Below are 17,178 nucleotides of genomic sequence, written 5' to 3'. Positions count from 1 at the left end.
GAGGAGTCCCTCTGTGAGAGCGCACGGGTCGGTGAGAGGTATTCGGTAGCAGCAGGCGGTCCCGTAAGTAACCCGGCCCTATGCCATGGAGCGCTTTAAAGACGCTCACCAATACCTTGAAGCGCACCCGAAGGCCACAGGTAGCCAGTGCAGCCTGCGAGGATAGGTGTCACTCGGGAGCCACGAGGGGCTCCCTCTATCACCCGCGCAGCTGCATTCTGGACCAACTGCAGCCTCCGGATGCCCTTCAAGGGGAGCCCCATGTAGAGAGCATTGCAGTAGTCCAGACGAGACGTCACAAGGGCGTGAGTGACTGTGCACAAGGCATCCCGGTCTAGAAAGGCCAACTGGCGCACCAGGCGAACCTGGTGGAAAGCTCTCCGGGAGACGGCCGACAAATCATCTTCAAAAGACAGCCGTGCATCCAGGAGAACGCCCAAATTGCGCACCCTCTCCATCGGGGCCAATGACTCGCTCCCGACAGTCAGCCGCGGACTCAGCTGACTGTACCGGGATGCCGGCATCCACAGCCACTCCGTCTTGGAGGGATTGAGCTTGAGCCTGTTTCTCCCCATCCAGACCCGTACGGCTTCTAAACACCGGGACAGCACTTCGATAGCTTCATTGGGGTGGCCCGGTGTGGAAAAGTACAGCTGGGTGTCATCAGGGGACAGCTGGTACCTCACACCAAGCCACTGATGATCTCACCCAGCGGTTTACATAGATGTTGAACAGAAGGGCGAGAGATCGACCCTTGCGGCACCCCACAAGTGAGGTGCCGCGGGGTCGACCTCTGCCCCCCCGTCAACACCGTCTGCGACCGGTCGGAGAGATAGGAGGAGAACCACCGATAAACGGTGCCTCCCACTCCCAATCCCTCCAACCGGTGCAGCAGGATACCATGGACGATGGTATCGAAAGCCGCTGAGAGGTCTAATAGGACCAGGGCAGAGGAATAACCTCATCCCTGGCCCTCCAGAGATCATCCACCAACGCGACCAAAGCCGTCTCAGTGCTGTAACCGGTCGGAAGCCGGACTGAACGGGTCCAGATAGACAGTTTCCTCCAGGTGCAGGGGAAACTGATATGCCACCATATTTCTACAACCTTCGCCGCAAGGTTGGAGACCGGACGATAGTTACCCAAAACAGCCGGGTCCAGGGAAGGCTTCTTGAGGAGGGGCCTCACCACCGCCTCTTTCAAGGCGGCCGGAAAGACTCCCTCCAACAAGGAAGCACTCGTAAGCCCCTGGAGCCAGCCTCGTGTCACCTCCTGAGTGGCCAGCACCAGCCAGGAGGGGCACGGGTCCAGTAAACACGTGGTGGCATTCAATCTACCCAGCAACCTGTCCATGTCCTCGGGAGTCACAGGGTCAAACTCATCCCAAACAACATCACCAAGACCGCCCTCAGATACCCCGTCTGAATCGCCACAATTTTGGTCCAGACCGTCCCTAAGCTGAACGATTTTATCGTATAGATAACCGTTAAACTCCTCAGCACGTCCCCGCAACGGGTCATCCCGCTCCCCCTGGTGCTTTTCCAAATGGTAAACATTTGTGTATTACTTGGATACTATACTTTTATTCTATATAAGAATAACACTGATGTGTATGCTCACTTTCTTAAAATTACAAAGATCAAAGCAGACAGAAGCATCTTCTTACAAATGGACAAAGGACAGATTTATGTCAACAACAATAACAGGACAAAATTAGATTGTCCTATCTACTTCAAATATTTAGAATTTTCAGGACTGGAAAATAAACACAACTACATTTGCAGTACTATAACCTGAAAATCAGAGTCCAGTCATTTCTCCTGCTATCAGATGCTGCAAGACTTCTTGCAGGTCAGCCTACTTAAGCCTAGCATAATTTTTCAAATGCTAGTTTGCAAAACACCTTTTTTTCTGATTTTTTCCCCAGACAACAATTAAAATCTGCTTCACATGAATCACATGAGCAAACCTGGCATTTTCTGGGTTGCCTATTCTCTTCCTTCTTTAAACCACAAGAGTTATGAAGTTACAGCTTCACTTGAGGAAATAAATTGGACTGAAAGAGTGTAGGGAAAAAAAGGCCCCTGCAAGTTCTACCATCTACAATGTAGTGCCATCTAGACGTACCATCTAAACTCAATTTGGAGTGATTTGCAGAAATCCTGGTCTTCGTTAACTAATAGATGTGTAACTGAATCCATTCAAATCTCCTTTGTCATCAAAATTTAACAAAAAACACAAGGGACAACCTCAGATATTTTAGGCTTCTTTTTAAGTTCCAATTAAACAGCTATTGGCTGCTTTAAAATAGCAGCCAGGCTTCTTCAGATTATCTCTCACAGAACTTGTTGCCTGCTAATGGTCTGCATAAAATAATTTCCTCTCCTGAATGCTGTAAATTCATCCCGCCTGGAAACTAACTGGTATTAACTATCAGCAGTCATGCTTTGTCCTGCCTAGTTGTTGGTGACCACTTACATTTATTAAAAAAAGCACTTCAGACAGTTTGTCATAAGAGCTAATAATTAATTGGCATAACTGCAAATTTAGAAAGAACTACTAGAAATCTAGAAATGCAGTCCATTTCACTGTAGTGGAGAAGATCATGACCAAGTAGCTTGAATTGAAGATGGGTACCTTTAAAGATTTATTCTCTCATCATGTGCGTCTTCATTTTTAAACCTGATGTGGATTAGATGATTCTTCAAAAAAAAGTAATAATGTTTTTACAGAGGTTTGCCAGTTGAAAAGTAAGATAGCCATTTGCTATATATCTGCATTTTGGGATTTTATGCAGTAATGAAACATTCAAGAGAACACATAGATTGTTAATCTTTTAAGCTTATTAATTACAATTATTTAAGCATTATACACATGCACACATTCTTGCTTGCCAAGCTCCACAACAGAATTGACCAGAGGTGTTGGAAAGGCAGAGCTAGTGGTATGGTGCTTGTGTGTTATGGATGGTATTTTTTGTAAAAACCTTCAATTTATCTCAGTCCTCCATCATATGTCACATCAGCTATTATTTCTTTTATGTTGCTGGGTTAAGTTAGACTGGCTAATCATCAGCCATCCTTAGTCTTGTTTGGTGTCAACTGATATGGCCATGGCCATTTCTCCCTGCATTATGTTTTCTTTTTAATCTAAACTTTTCATAACCAATAATTCTTAGTCATATGAATTCAAATAAGAGAGAATCTGTTAAAATTAGCAGTCTGTGATACTCCCTCCTCCATACCGCAATGGGACAGTTCTGTTTCAAATCTAGGCACTGTATACTTTAAAACCTATCGGAAGCTAGAGTTTGTGATGTTGTGATGTTATTAAGCCTTATTTTCTTACATGACATAACATATTTTCTTTATAGAGTTCCTGAGTTCATACAGAACATTAAACCAGTTTTTTTTTAAAAAAACAATTTGTTAAAAGTAGTGGTCAGACTGCAAATAACTGAAAGTTATAATATGTACTTGGGAATCACATTTTTTTCATTACTCTTGGCACCCAATAATTATGAAGTGTATGATAATGACATAGACATTTATTCAGAAGGCGTAGTGATAGGGTATACATGTCATAAAAATGGAATTGTTGTAATGTAGATTTTTTAAAAAGTAAATTACAAACTAAGATCATCAGGAATTTAATACATGTATTTTGCTTGTTGGCTTTTTTATAGTGAGTTTATACTTTTACCTGTTATATATAACATAACATAACATCAGAGTTGGAAGGGACCTTGGAGGCCTTCTAGTCCAACCCCCTGCCCAGGCAGGAAACCCTATACCATCTCAGTCAGATGGTTATCCAACATTTTCTTAAAAATTTCCAGTGTTGGAGCATTCACAACTTCTGAAGGCAAGTCGTTCCACTTATTAATTGTTCTAACTGTCAGGAAATTTCTCCTTAGTTCTAAGTTGCTTCTTTCTTTGACCAGTTTCCACCCATTGCTTCTTGTTCTACCCTCAGGTGCTTTGGTGAACAGCCTGACTCCCTCTTCTTTGTGGCAGCCCCTAAGATATTGGAACACAGCTATCATGTCTCCCTAGTCCTTCTTTTGTTAAACTAGACATACCCAGTTCCTGCAACCGTTCTTCATATGTTTTATCCTCCAGTCCCCTAATCATCTTTGTTGCTCTTCTCTGCACTCTTTCTAGAGTCTCAACATCTTTTTACATCGTGGCACCAAAACTGGATGCAATATTCCAAGTGTGGCCTTACCAAGGCATTATAAAGTGGTACTAACACTTCACGTGATCTTGATTCTATCCCTCTGTTTATGCAGCCCAGAACTGTGTTGGCTTTTTTAACAGCTGCTGCACACTGCTGGCTCATATCTAAATGGTTATCCACTAGGACTCCAAGATCCCTCTCACAGGTACTACTAATGAGCAAGGTACCACATATACGGTACTGGCGCATTTTGTTTTTGGCCTAAATGTAGAACCTTACTTTTTTCACTGTTGAATTTCATTTTGTTAGATAGCGCCCAATGTTCAAGTCTGTCAAGATCTTTCTGTAACTTGAGCCTATCTTCTGGAGTGTTGGCTATTCCTGCCAGCTTGGTGTCATCTGCAAATTTGATGAGTTCCCCATCTATCCCCTCGTCCAAGTCATTGATGAAGATGTTGAAGAGTACTGGGCCTAAAACAGAGCCTTGGGGTACTCCACTGCATACTTCCCTCCATGTGGATGTAGTTCCGTTGAGGACTACACGTTGAGTGCGGTTGGTCAGCCAATTACGAATCCATCTGGTGGTGGTGCTGTCTAACCCACATTTTTCTACTTTATCTAGTAGTAGGTTATGGTCTACTTTATCAAATGCTTTACTGAAGTCCAAGTAAATTATATCGACAGCATTCCTCTGGTCTACTAATTTTGTCATTTTGTCAAAGAATGCGATAAGATTAGTCTGGCATGATCTGTTTTGACAAACCCATGTTGGCTTTTGGTTATTACTTTGTTTGCTTCTAGGTGTTCGGTGATTCGTTGCTTGATTATCTTTTCCAGAATCTTCCCCGGAATTGAGGTCAGACTGATAGGTCTGTAGTTTCCTGGATCTGTTTTTTTCCCTTTTTTGAAGATGGGAACTACATCAGCTCTTTTCCAGTCCTCTGGCAGCTCCTCTGGCAGATCCTGTGCTCCAGGATCTTTGAAAGATATAGTTCAGTGGTTCTGAGATCACGTCTGCCAGTTCCTTCAGAACCTTGGGGTGTAATCCATCCGGTCCTGGTGATTTGAACTCGTCTAGGGTAGACAGGTGTTCACTTACCATTTTCTTCCCTATTTTAACTTGTGTTTCTAATCTGTTTTTGTAGTGCTGTTTTGATAGGTTGGATTGTTTTTCCTTTTGTGTAAAGACAGATGCAAAAATGAGTTAAGTAGATCTGCTTTCTCCTGTTGCTTGTCATCTTCTTGCCACTTTCTCCCAGCAATGGGCCGATTGTTTCCTTGACTTTTTTCTTGTTTTTAACATGTTGGAAGAAGCTTTTTTTGTTATTTTTTACTTTTGTCGCTAGCCTTTGTTCATTGTGAGCCTTAGCTTTCCTCACTTCATCTTTACAGGCTCGGCTTTGCTGATATTCTGCCTTAGTTATTTGCCCTCTTTCCACTTTTTATATTTGTCCTTTTGTCTTTCAATTTGTCAGATAGTTCTTTATGCATCCATGCTGGTTTCTTTTGAGATCTACTATTTTTCTTCTTCATTGGTATTGTGTTAGACTGTGCTTTTATAATCTCACTTTTCAAAATTTCCCAAGCTTCTTGAGTTGTTTTCCCCTGAGGATTCTCATCCATTGAATCCTTCTCAAGCTCTCTAAGTTTATTGAAATTAGCTCTTAAAGTCCAAGACTCTAGTTTGACTTTGTTCTACTACTTGTATTTGCTTAATGTTGAATTCCAATATTGCGTGGTCACTTGCCCCAAGGTTCCTGTAGCTTCAACACCTTCTATCATTTCATCTCTGTTAGTGAGAATTAAGTCCAATATGCTGATCCTTGTCGCCTTCTCTATTTTTTGGGAAACAAAGTTGTCTGCTAGGTTTGTTAGGAACCTGTTGGATCTTCCACTTGGTGCACAGTTTGTTTCCCAGTTGATGTCAGGGTAGTTAAAATCCCCCATTAGTACTGTGATGTGCTTCCTACATACCTTAGTTAGCTGACTAGCAAAAAGTTCATCTACTTCCTCTGTTTGGTTGGGTGGCCTATAGTATAGACCTATGGCAATATCGTTTTTCACCCCTTTTATATTGACCCAAATACATTCAAGATGATTTTCATCATTGTTGTGCTCTATTTCTGTAGAGATGTAGTTATTTCTTATATATAGTGCAACTCCACCTCCTCTTTTATTTGGTCTATTTCTTTTAAATAATTTATATCCCTCTAGCTGTATGTTCCATTTGTCAGTTTCATCCCACCAAGTTTCCGTAATGGCAACAATATCATATCTCCCCTCATTTACTTGTATTTCTAATTCACCCTGTTTATTCCTCATACTCTGTGCATTGGTGTATAGACATTTGAGTCCATTTGGATTGATTTTGTGTTTACTATCTACATAACCTGTGTTGGCTGCCCCTACTTTCTTGCCACCTGTTGGTTTAGTGCACATGGTACGGCACTCACTGTTAAATGCTTGGTTTTGCTTGATAGCATGGTTGATAGTCTTACCCATACAGACATCTATGTTACATGCACTGATAACCCTTTTAGTTTTCGATTGCTGGGGACAGAAGTTTTCTATATCAGTTAATTCTCTGTCCCCACTGTTCAGTTTAAATGTTTATCCAGAAAATCTGTGAATGTATGATCAACAAAATAAATAAAATAAAATGAATAATAAAAAAGGGGCATGCATAAGTGCGCCTTCATGCCTACCGTCCCTGTCCTAATATTCCTTTTTACTCTTTTCATGTATTCAAATTATGTTTATACTTTTACCTGTTATCTTATATATGATTGACAAAATAAATAAAATAAAATAAATGATTTGCTTCTTTATTTCAAAAATGCAAGATGGGGGATGATGTTGGGCAGCTACATGTGGCTTGCAGGCAGGGGATAAGTTTCTCTCCTAGAATGGCTGGAGTCACATACCATCCTAATGCAAAGACAAACAATTCTTATTATGCTTTAATGTTATGAGTAAGCCAGGTCAGTGTGATTTTTCATTTAAACCACACTCTAAGTCTGATCTTCATTATTATCTTACAGTTATTGCCTCATACAATTGGACAAGTTCAGAAGGTGACTGTGTGGTACATATAGTTAATTGAAACAGTGCCCGTATCTTTGACACATTGCAATGCCCTTTGCTTTCTAAGTAGCAGAACAATTTCTTTCTTCCTTATAGTTTGTTTAGGCAGTCCAGTCAGTGCCCATGTTCTTTGGTAAGTACAAAACTTTTAAACAAAGCAATTAGTCAAATGCATATGAATAGCAAATATAATGACTCACCAATGAGGATTTCCCCCCCATCAGATGAAACATAATATTCCTTCAGCATTTGCATGGATTGGTTAACATCTTTCTAACATGCACTATCTGCTAATGTATTTATTTTCATTTTCTTTGGTGATTTCTCCTTCCAGGAATGCAGGAAGTGCTTTCAAGCAAAAAAAGAAAGAATATCAACCAAGAGGTGGCAGCAAACTTACATTGCAAAGTGAGGGTTGGTGGGGTTCCCCCCCCCCAACTACTTTCAATTATTTGTTCATAATATTTCTACCTTGGTAAAGAAAAGAGTACATAGAGATTGTAATTCAGCCGAGGACCAAAGAAATGAGAGAAAAACGGGTGAATGGTAAAGAGCCTTGGAAAACTAGTGAAGAGGAAAGCCCTTTGAGAGCTGCCTTTGCCAATCCAAACCACTTTTGACTTTTTAGTGATCAGTTTAGCAGTTGAGGGTTAAGCACTGTGTTCCAAATGTCAACGCACTGGAGTTTGTTGATTTATTTAAAATATTTATAGCCTCCTGGCTAACTGGAGAACCTCACGGCAGATTAAAATCTATAAAATAAGCAAGATAAAAGACTCACGTCCATTAAATTAAATAATAGTTTAATTAAAAACCCACAGTAATAATCTGAGAAAAAAGTTGAGGAGAAGCAGTTAAGGGACAAAGGCACGGCCAAATGGGGGAATGTTAAGTCACAAATAGGGGAGTAAAAGGCAGGTCACTATGGTCAGTCTTACTTCTAAGGATCCCACAATAAAGAAAGCTTTCTTATTTGTCTAGGGACATTTGTATAGTCAAGATGGCAGCTGTAACTCTGGGTTCAAATCTTCACTTATTTTTAACCTGTGGCTTTTAGAATGATCCATAAAAAAAGGCACTGTTGTGCCTCGCTCGCCCCCCTCTCCGCAGTCAGGCCCTTCTCATCTCCTGCCAGACACTACTAGTACGGAAGAATGTCCTGGCATGCCTCCAGCCTCCAGCCCCCAGTCCTGGCACCATGCCCGGACAGTCCGAGCAAGATGAATGTCCTGGCATGCCTCCAGTCCCCAGTCCTGGCACCATGCCCGGGCAAACGGAGCAACTAAACCCCTCCCCCACAGCATGTGAGCCTGAGGAATATGAAGCCAGTCACGAGCTGGAATTACCAACAGCTGGAGGCTGGAGAGATCCATGCTTCCGGAGAATGGAGAGGCGACGTCAGCAAAAGGAAGGGAGGGGCAGGCCTGGATAAGTGCTGAGTCATAGAGCCACACCCCATGGCCTATATAAAGGATCTGCTTTCTGGCATTCTCTGAGTCAGGCAAAGTCTAATCTGGATTGCTGAAGTCACACCTTGGATTCCTGCCTGCCCTGAGGACTCTGATAGGACTTTGGCAGAGCTGCAGAGGCACGCTTGATACGGACTTCCCCGACCCGGCCATCAGAGGAGGAGTGGGACACGACAGGCACTTGCATGATTGTGCCTGTTTTGAAATATCTACTATCTAGTGGTGGGTTTCTACCAGTTTGCCCCGGTTTGGGCGAACCGCTAGTGGTGGTGGTGGGAGGCTCTGCCCACCCACCCGGACATCATCATGGATGCTCTGTGCATGCGGAAAAGCACCGTGCACAAGCAAAGCGTGTGCACATACACTCCGAACTCCAAACCAGTAGCGAAGGTAAGTAGAACCCACTACTGCTACCATCCCACAGATGCTCCTGCTTCTGTCCTTGCATGTTGCTTCCTAGCCATGTGATCTTAAAGACTTCCCTCTGGCTGCATCCTGAAAATTTTAACCTTTGACCAAATACAAACTCATTCATTAAACATTGGACTCCAAAACTGTTGAGGAACTTGAATGGCATCATTAAAACCTTGAAGATCAACCTATAATACATAGGTAGTGGGTAGTGGGTATACATAGGTAGCTAAACAATTTGAGGTGAACGGAAAACCAGCATTACGTGTGTCTTAAAAGCATTTGGATAAAATGTTGCAACATCTTCCTTGAATTTAAATTTAAATCATCCTTGCTGGGTTTTGGAAAGCCATTAAGATTTGGCTCCTTCAGATGTTTCTACTGTAATTGGGATTGTAAACCTCTTAGAGTTTGTTCATAATTGAAGAAGCCTACGACCCTGAATAAGAAGGTTAAATAAGTAAATAACTGCTACATTCTGTCCTGGCTGCAGTTATTGTCTTGCCTTCAAAAGTTGGGTTATGAGAAAAGACTTTGTGTCATGTAGTAGATACCCTAGTGCAGGGGTGTCAAATTAGCACCCGCGGGCCGGATGCATCATGCCCAGGCCACACTCACCCCAGTTCTGTGAATGGGGAAAACGTCACAAAACGTCACAATGACGGCAGTGTGATGCCGCGAGTTTGACATCCATGCTCTAGTAGATCTTGCACTGAGCAAGGGGTTGAACTGGCTGACCTATAAGGTACTTTACAACTCTATTTTTCTAATAACCTGCTTTTGCAGCCCAGGTCTGGTAGTCATATGCAAGACTAAAATAGAATTATTTCAGCCACTCCCTATATGGTGCTGCTATTTCTTTTCTAAGTCTGCTTTTCCCTTACTTCTGAATCAAAACACTGGTTCAAGACGATAAGGTGTTCTCTGCATGCACTGAGATTAAGTGGGTATGCTTCAAGGGACTAATTAATCAGTGCATTAGTTTTCAATGGCTATAGTAATCATGAAATGTTCTAAAACTGTGGGTCCCATTATCTTTTGGCCTTTTGAAAGAATCATTGTAGTATTTTTTTAAAAAACACAGATTAAATTCAATTTATTGAAAGGCAGGCCATTAAACTCTTGATATTCACTCCATTCTGCAGATATGATTTCATGGCTAAAATCTGATTTCATATAGAGATAATAGAAGCTAATGAAGGTAGATGCTATTAGAGAAAACCAAGGTTCAGTGATCATCGGAACCATCAATATTAGCATATTAGGCCCCAAGGACTTATTCACAGGACATCTGGTTTATTAGAGAAACTACATGAGCCAGAAAGCATTTTGCATAGGATTATTCACATCTGGGAAGTGGAAAAAACAGTGTGCATCTTTTCTGCCAGTTTCATATTCCCCCTGCCCCCCCACCCCCGGCTTGTAAATTAGCTAAAATGGAGATCTTGCTGAATACATTTTAGCTGAAAATCCTAGTGATAAGCAGAACATCCCTCCCAGTTAGTATTCATATTCTTAAAATAATTAAGGGTGATGAATTCTGTAGTATATGCTGGGGAAAACAACAATATGAGATTTGTAATCATGAAGTACTTTGTCCCATCATTTGGTTGGCTAGCCTATGGGTTATTTTAAATTGACCCAAGCAAATTAAAGCCATACAATTTCCCATTCCATTTATATTGCATTTATGCTGATATAAAGATACAACTCTTACATGCTCCATTTAGAGAATAACAGTTCAGCTTAGCTCTCCTTGCGCTTAAGTAATAGCTAGAAATGAAGAAAGAGCAACATTTACAGCAGGGGTCTCCAACCTTGACAACTTTAAGACTTGTGGACTTCAACTCCCAACTTCAACTCTGGGAGTTGAAGTCCACAAGTCTTAAAATTGCCAAGGTTGGAGACCCCTGATTTACAGGCAGTCCTTGACTTATGAATACAGTTAGGATAGGAATTTCCATTGTAAATTGATGCATTTTGGTAATGGCGGTCATCATGTGACTGGATCCAATTTTAAGAAACATTTTTACCTTGGTTATCACGCAAATTATTGTGGTTGTTAAATGACTCTGGCTTCCTCAGTTGACTTTTGTTGTCAAGGCTGGTTGGGAAGGTTGAAAATCACAATCATGTGACTGCAAGATGTTGCAATTCTCACAAATGCTAGGCAGTTGTCAAACACCTGATCATATGACCATAGGGGTGATGTTAAAGTCATAACTCTAAGGATGGGTCATAAGTCACTCTTTCTGAAACTGTTGTAACTTTGAACCATTGTTACAGTAAATGAACAGTCATAAACTGAGGACTCCCTGTATTCTTTTTTGTCCCTTGTTCCATACTTAAAAAAATATTTCTTTTTTTAGAGCAGTAGAATGGCTAGCCTGAATTTTCCTGTGGTTTGGAAATGTGGTGGAAATCTGGGAAGATTTTGGCTTTAAATCTGCTTATTTCAATGATCTGCCTCTTCCTGAGATATTCTGGATATCAGACAGAAGAAACCACCGAGATTGGTAAGGAAATGAGAAGGAATGATTTTGTTCTATGATGCCAGAGTTTATCTTTGACTTTGGAAGGATAAATCCATTATAGTATAAAATTTTCCCCAAAGGTCACAGACTTTATTTTACTGGACTCTGCTTTCAGAGTCAAATTGCATAGGATTGGGCTGCACTTGATCATGATTTTTATTTTATTTATACTGCAGTATTTGTATGCTCCCCCAGCTGGAGACTCTCTGTAGGCTCACAATAGTCTAGGACAGTGATGGCTAACCTTTTTGCCATTATGTGCCAAAAGCAGGGGGAGCATGGGGGGGATCACATGTGTGCCCACGCCCATAATTCAATGTGCCCCCCTGCGCATGACCCTCCCCCGTGCTCCCCCCGCTTTTGGCACAAAATGGCATGGTGGGCCCGGTAGGCCCGTTTTTCACCCTCTCCAGGCTCCAGGGGCTTTCTAGGAGGCTGGGGAGGGCGAAAAATGGACCATCCCCCCCCAGAGGCCCTCTGGAGGCCAGAAACAGCCTGTTTCCTGATTTCTGGTAGGCCCAGAAGGCCCAGAAGGCCTGAAAATCAGCTGGCCAGCACGCACATGTGCACTGGAGCTGAGGCAGGGCATATTGTGCCCACCAATATGGCTCTGCGTACCACCTGTGGCACACGTGCCATAGGTTTGCCATCACGGGTCTAGGATCTATTCATTATTTTCAGTGTAATGGGTTCTTTTTGACTCTCTGTTTCCCTTTAAACATTATTTAAGGCTTATCCTCATGTCCTCCTAATTATATTATGAATATGTTCTGTAACTAATTTATATGCTATATACTCATGTTGCCTTTATCTTATTCTTAGCCCACAGCTGAGACAGCTTAAAATGTGTATTTAGTTATTCTAGTTGTATTTCTCAATGCTCTCTTCCCTTGAAAACATTATTGATGATACAAACCAGCAACTTTCATTAATGATGTGATTACTAACACAGGGATGTGCCCACCTTCTACAGTATTGGCCACATTAGGGTACTGGAGTCACTTCCCATTCTTCTCTTGAGGTTATGGAAACTGCCCTCTATGACCAATTTGGCTTGTGTTGGCAGGTGAGACTGGACACATGGCTTCACTAAAGGTATTGCCTATGCAATGTCTGACTGGGAATTTGTGAACTATAGTCTCATTATGAATGTGGTCTCTTTTGAAGGAGCTTTGGACCTGTGCTTGAGAGTATTAAATAAGAGAGAGTGCTAGTCCTGTGCTTCACAAAGTATCAATTTAAACTGGGGAAGACAGCCAGGTTCTACCATATTACCAGCCCCATATTATTGTTTCTGTCAACTTTGTGTATGCTACAGGCAGTTTCACATGTCCTTTTTTTTAATGGCACCATTCTAGTTCTACAGCCATCCAAATATTTTTGGCCGCAAGGACAGAAATAAAGTCATTGCAAATCCTGTTTCAAGAAAGAATGTGTCTATAAATGACTTCTCCTTCCTACTTTGAATACATTCTTTGTACTTCCAACCTGTGAATCATGCTCTTGGACACAAGTTCAGTGTTCTTTTAGAAAAACACTATAAACACATCTGCATAAATAGACCAACCAAAAGGTCACTGGCTCAGAATGTTGTCCTGACTTCAAACTGTTAGTTGGGCAACTTAACAGGTGACTAAACATTGCTTACATTCTCCCCAACCCATCCTATATTATGGAAAGTGGCTCTTTTACAGCTGGCAGGGAACATTTAGTGAGAGAAAAACTGAACCAGAGTTAACTGAACCTGTATTAAATCATTTAGAAAAGCCCCAGTTGGTGGCCTTGTTATGTAACAGGATGGGGATAAGAAGAATAAGGATAAGAAATCAGGGCAGAAAATTTTATTTCATACTTTCATGCTAGTTGAAGGACTGATGGAAAATACTTTAAGGTGACCATACGATGAATGTATTGGTGAAATACAAAGGCTTTGATTCAGGTTCCTTATAATGCAGGGGTTGAAGTACAATTAATGTACAAACTGCTCCTCCAATAATTTCTGTTAAAAGTTAAAGATTGATAACTCGGAACCAGACTAGCCAAGCTATTCCTATGTACAAGATGTAGTAGACAGCAGTGGTGGAATACAATTTTTTTTACTACCGGTTCTGTGGGCATGGCTTGGTGGGCATGGTGTGGCTTTGTAGGCATGGCATGGTGGGCATGGCAGGGGACGGATACTGTAAAATCTCCATTCCCACCCCACTCCAGGGGAAGGATACTGCAAAATCCCCATTCCTACCCCACTCTGGTGCCAGCCAGAGGAGGTATTTGCCGGTTCTCCAAACTACTCAAAATTTCTGCTACCTGTTCTCCAGAACCTGTCAGAACCTGCTGAATAGTACCCCTGATAGACAGGCTATCTTTGCATTTATATGCACTCTTAGTTTCCCTACAACAGGAATGGGCCAGTATCCATTTATGGGTGGCAGAAAAACACAGCATTGTACTCTATTAATCCCTACTCACTGTCATACTTGTGTTAGGGTACATCTTTCTGCTCACTTCTGAAGTTTTCCCATGTTAGATTAATGGCCTCTGATTATTTCGAATATCACACTTCCAAAGGAATTCCAACATTTCATTGCTTATTGTGAAGAAGCAGGAATATCCCTTAAATTTGCGTGTTTTCCTTTGCCTTTTTTCCACCTGACTCCACAGGGATTTTGGGTGGCTTTCAATTGGCCTTTCATTGTCACATGGGACCATGATGAAACAAGGAAGACAGAACATTTAAATATTGCATTCTTTTAGAGAGTCATTGAGGTCACTACAGGATTGCAAATGGCCAGCTGTCTGCAAGAAATATAAATCCTTCCATTCCCCACCATCCAGTTCGAGCTGAAGAAACTTCTTGGATAAGTAAAATATCTTCAAAGAAAAACAAGAAAGTCCAGTTATGTCTTGAAAAAGCTTTGGGACAACTATAACCTGGATGACTGAGAATCTTCATAGACATCTAGTTCTTTTTCTTTTATTCTACTGTCTCTAGGTACCACAATGTCTGTTATCCAGGGAAAATCACTGTCAGTCAATTGCAAGAAGCAGCTCTACTTGGAAGAGCTTACATCCTGGGATGATATCTTTCATATTATTAAACAATAGCATCTGTCTATCTCATGTGTTTGGGAAAGATTCAATAGGTAGATAAAATTGCCAAATCCAGTTCAAACAATTAATTCACTGTGCGACCAACCATAATAATATTAAATTGGACATTCTGCAAAGCAAAATGCCAGACTTCTAACTTCATCTTTATTTATCAACATGTCTCTGAGCCCTATAGGTATTTTTTAGAGAAATAGCAACAGCATTGTTCAGCAAAGAAAATTATTAAATGGAGTGAAACTATATTTTAAATATAGTATGGGCACACACGCACAGAGAGATGCTCATAGTTGCTGTTGCAGCCAATTATTTTTCAGCCTCAGTTCAAGGTGATAGTTTTATCCTTTAAAACCCTGAACAGCTTACAGCCTGTCAATTTAACAAATGAATCTCAAAACAAATAACCACATTATCTTTTCTAGTTAGTAGAATTTTCAGGAGCAGTATTACTGAGGACATTAACAGTCAGCTTTCTCCCATTCAGCTCACAAACTGTGGAACGCACAGCCTTAAAGCAATGACATGGATATTTTCAAAGTGCTTTAAAACCTGTAAAACAGATTTGAGCAGAAGAAACATGATGAGAAAGAAGCAGAAATAAATGACATTTTAAATGATAAATACGTGAACAATTATTTCCAGCAAATTAAATAAGAATCTGTACAGACGTCTTTAAAAAAGAAAAAAACTACCCTCAGTTGAAAACTATTCCTCTCCATTCTAGTGTAGAATTTAAGGCAAGATGGTTTTTTTCTTGGCCCCAAGTAAAAGAATGACAAATTGGGCTCCCGAAGCAGAAATATATTGCTTGCAGCTGTAGGATAAAGCTGTGGTGGTGTATTTATAAAGGTTTATAACCCTCTCTGAATAATTATTTCCGGTTGTGTTTATTTGGTATATGGTATATTTTTTTGCTGTTTTTATTTTTCATCACTATTTTTAGTTTGATTATAATCTTTCCCTTAATTGGCTCTCACACATAAACCCTACAATGGGATTTGCACTGTAATTTTATTTTGCTCCTTAAAATTCCTTGCCCTCTTCTGTGATAGCAGATTGACCCCATCTATGTGACAGCTAGTCAAATGGAGGTACATTCCGTTGTAGCTTTGAAATAAAACTTAGTCAGACCGGGGTTTTAAGAACAGACCTCCTGTCATTTGTTGCCTGATCTGTTTAACTGGAACAATTGGACTTAAAGTTGGAATGTCTTCTGTTAGATGAACTCTTCCTCACAAGCTGCTATTCTTTGGTGGGTAGAAAAAGACAACCAAACATACAATAGGAAGGAAAAATGAGTAATGGGTGGATATAGGAAAGATAAAAAGGGCATTAAAGGGGAGAACAGATGATTAAAACCTATATGGTGAAATAAAATATTCTAAAAAATCTAAAGGAATGTTGAATCAGACAACAAAAGAAAAACAGGAATTACTGAGTGTGGAGTAATTCAAATTTGTAATAAAAAGAAAGAAGTGAGAGATGGAACTAAGTAGAATTATTCCCTCTCACAGCAGTAAAATGCCACCATTACCATCTTAACTTAATCCACTATTGGTTTAAATTAGCATGACATATATGTTCTTAGATGCAGCACTAGAAGTTTCAGCTATTCTGCGATAAAATAAGATCGATAAAAACAGTATATCGATCAACCTATAATATTATCACTCTGAAGTTTATTGAATTACAACTTGGAGTTTTTCATTATAGAAAATAGGGAGTTGGATCTAAAGATTTCCTGATATATATACAGTAAGCATTGGGAAAAGAGATGTTACTTAATCCCTGCTGTCCTTACCTCACATTTGTTGAATGTTTCCATACCCACTGAAGCACTTTCAGGAGTTTTCAATGGCTCAAAGATCTTCTATTTTGGATTTTACATTTTTTTAGGTTTTATTCTTCTTTGTATCCTGCCAGTAAAAAGAAGCATGATGTAAAAATATACTTTAGGTTTGCTATTTATTATTTCAGTTTTCTTTGTTTCCAAAAGACCAATCCTTTAATATGAACTGTAAGGTACAAAATAAAACCTCTGCTGTCTCATATTCCCATTTTCCTGCTTCTAAATATCAATAATGTTATTTTAAAGCCACTTTGTGTGTAATTGGTAAAATGTTCATGATGAACCCAAACTTCTATCCATTACCCCATTCATGTCTCCTACTACAATCAATGCGTATCTAAAACAATCTATTTTGGTAAATAAGTTTCCAAAGAAGGCTTTCTGAGATCCACTTAGCTTATAAACTGACATTAAGATATATTTTTCTCCTGTAAAATGAGATATCCTTCTTCTAGTCTAATTTTATTTCAAACAGTAAAAATTTAAGCTCCTTATTTTTCTCAGTAAATATTCCCTTTCTCTTATTCTGAGATTGACACTACAT

Source organism: Ahaetulla prasina, chromosome 1, assembly GCF_028640845.1.
Source record: "Ahaetulla prasina isolate Xishuangbanna chromosome 1, ASM2864084v1, whole genome shotgun sequence".
Lineage (NCBI taxonomy): Eukaryota > Metazoa > Chordata > Lepidosauria > Squamata > Colubridae > Ahaetulla > Ahaetulla prasina.
The sequence above is the reverse complement of the archived record's forward strand: the minus strand, read 5'-3'. Positions refer to the sequence as shown.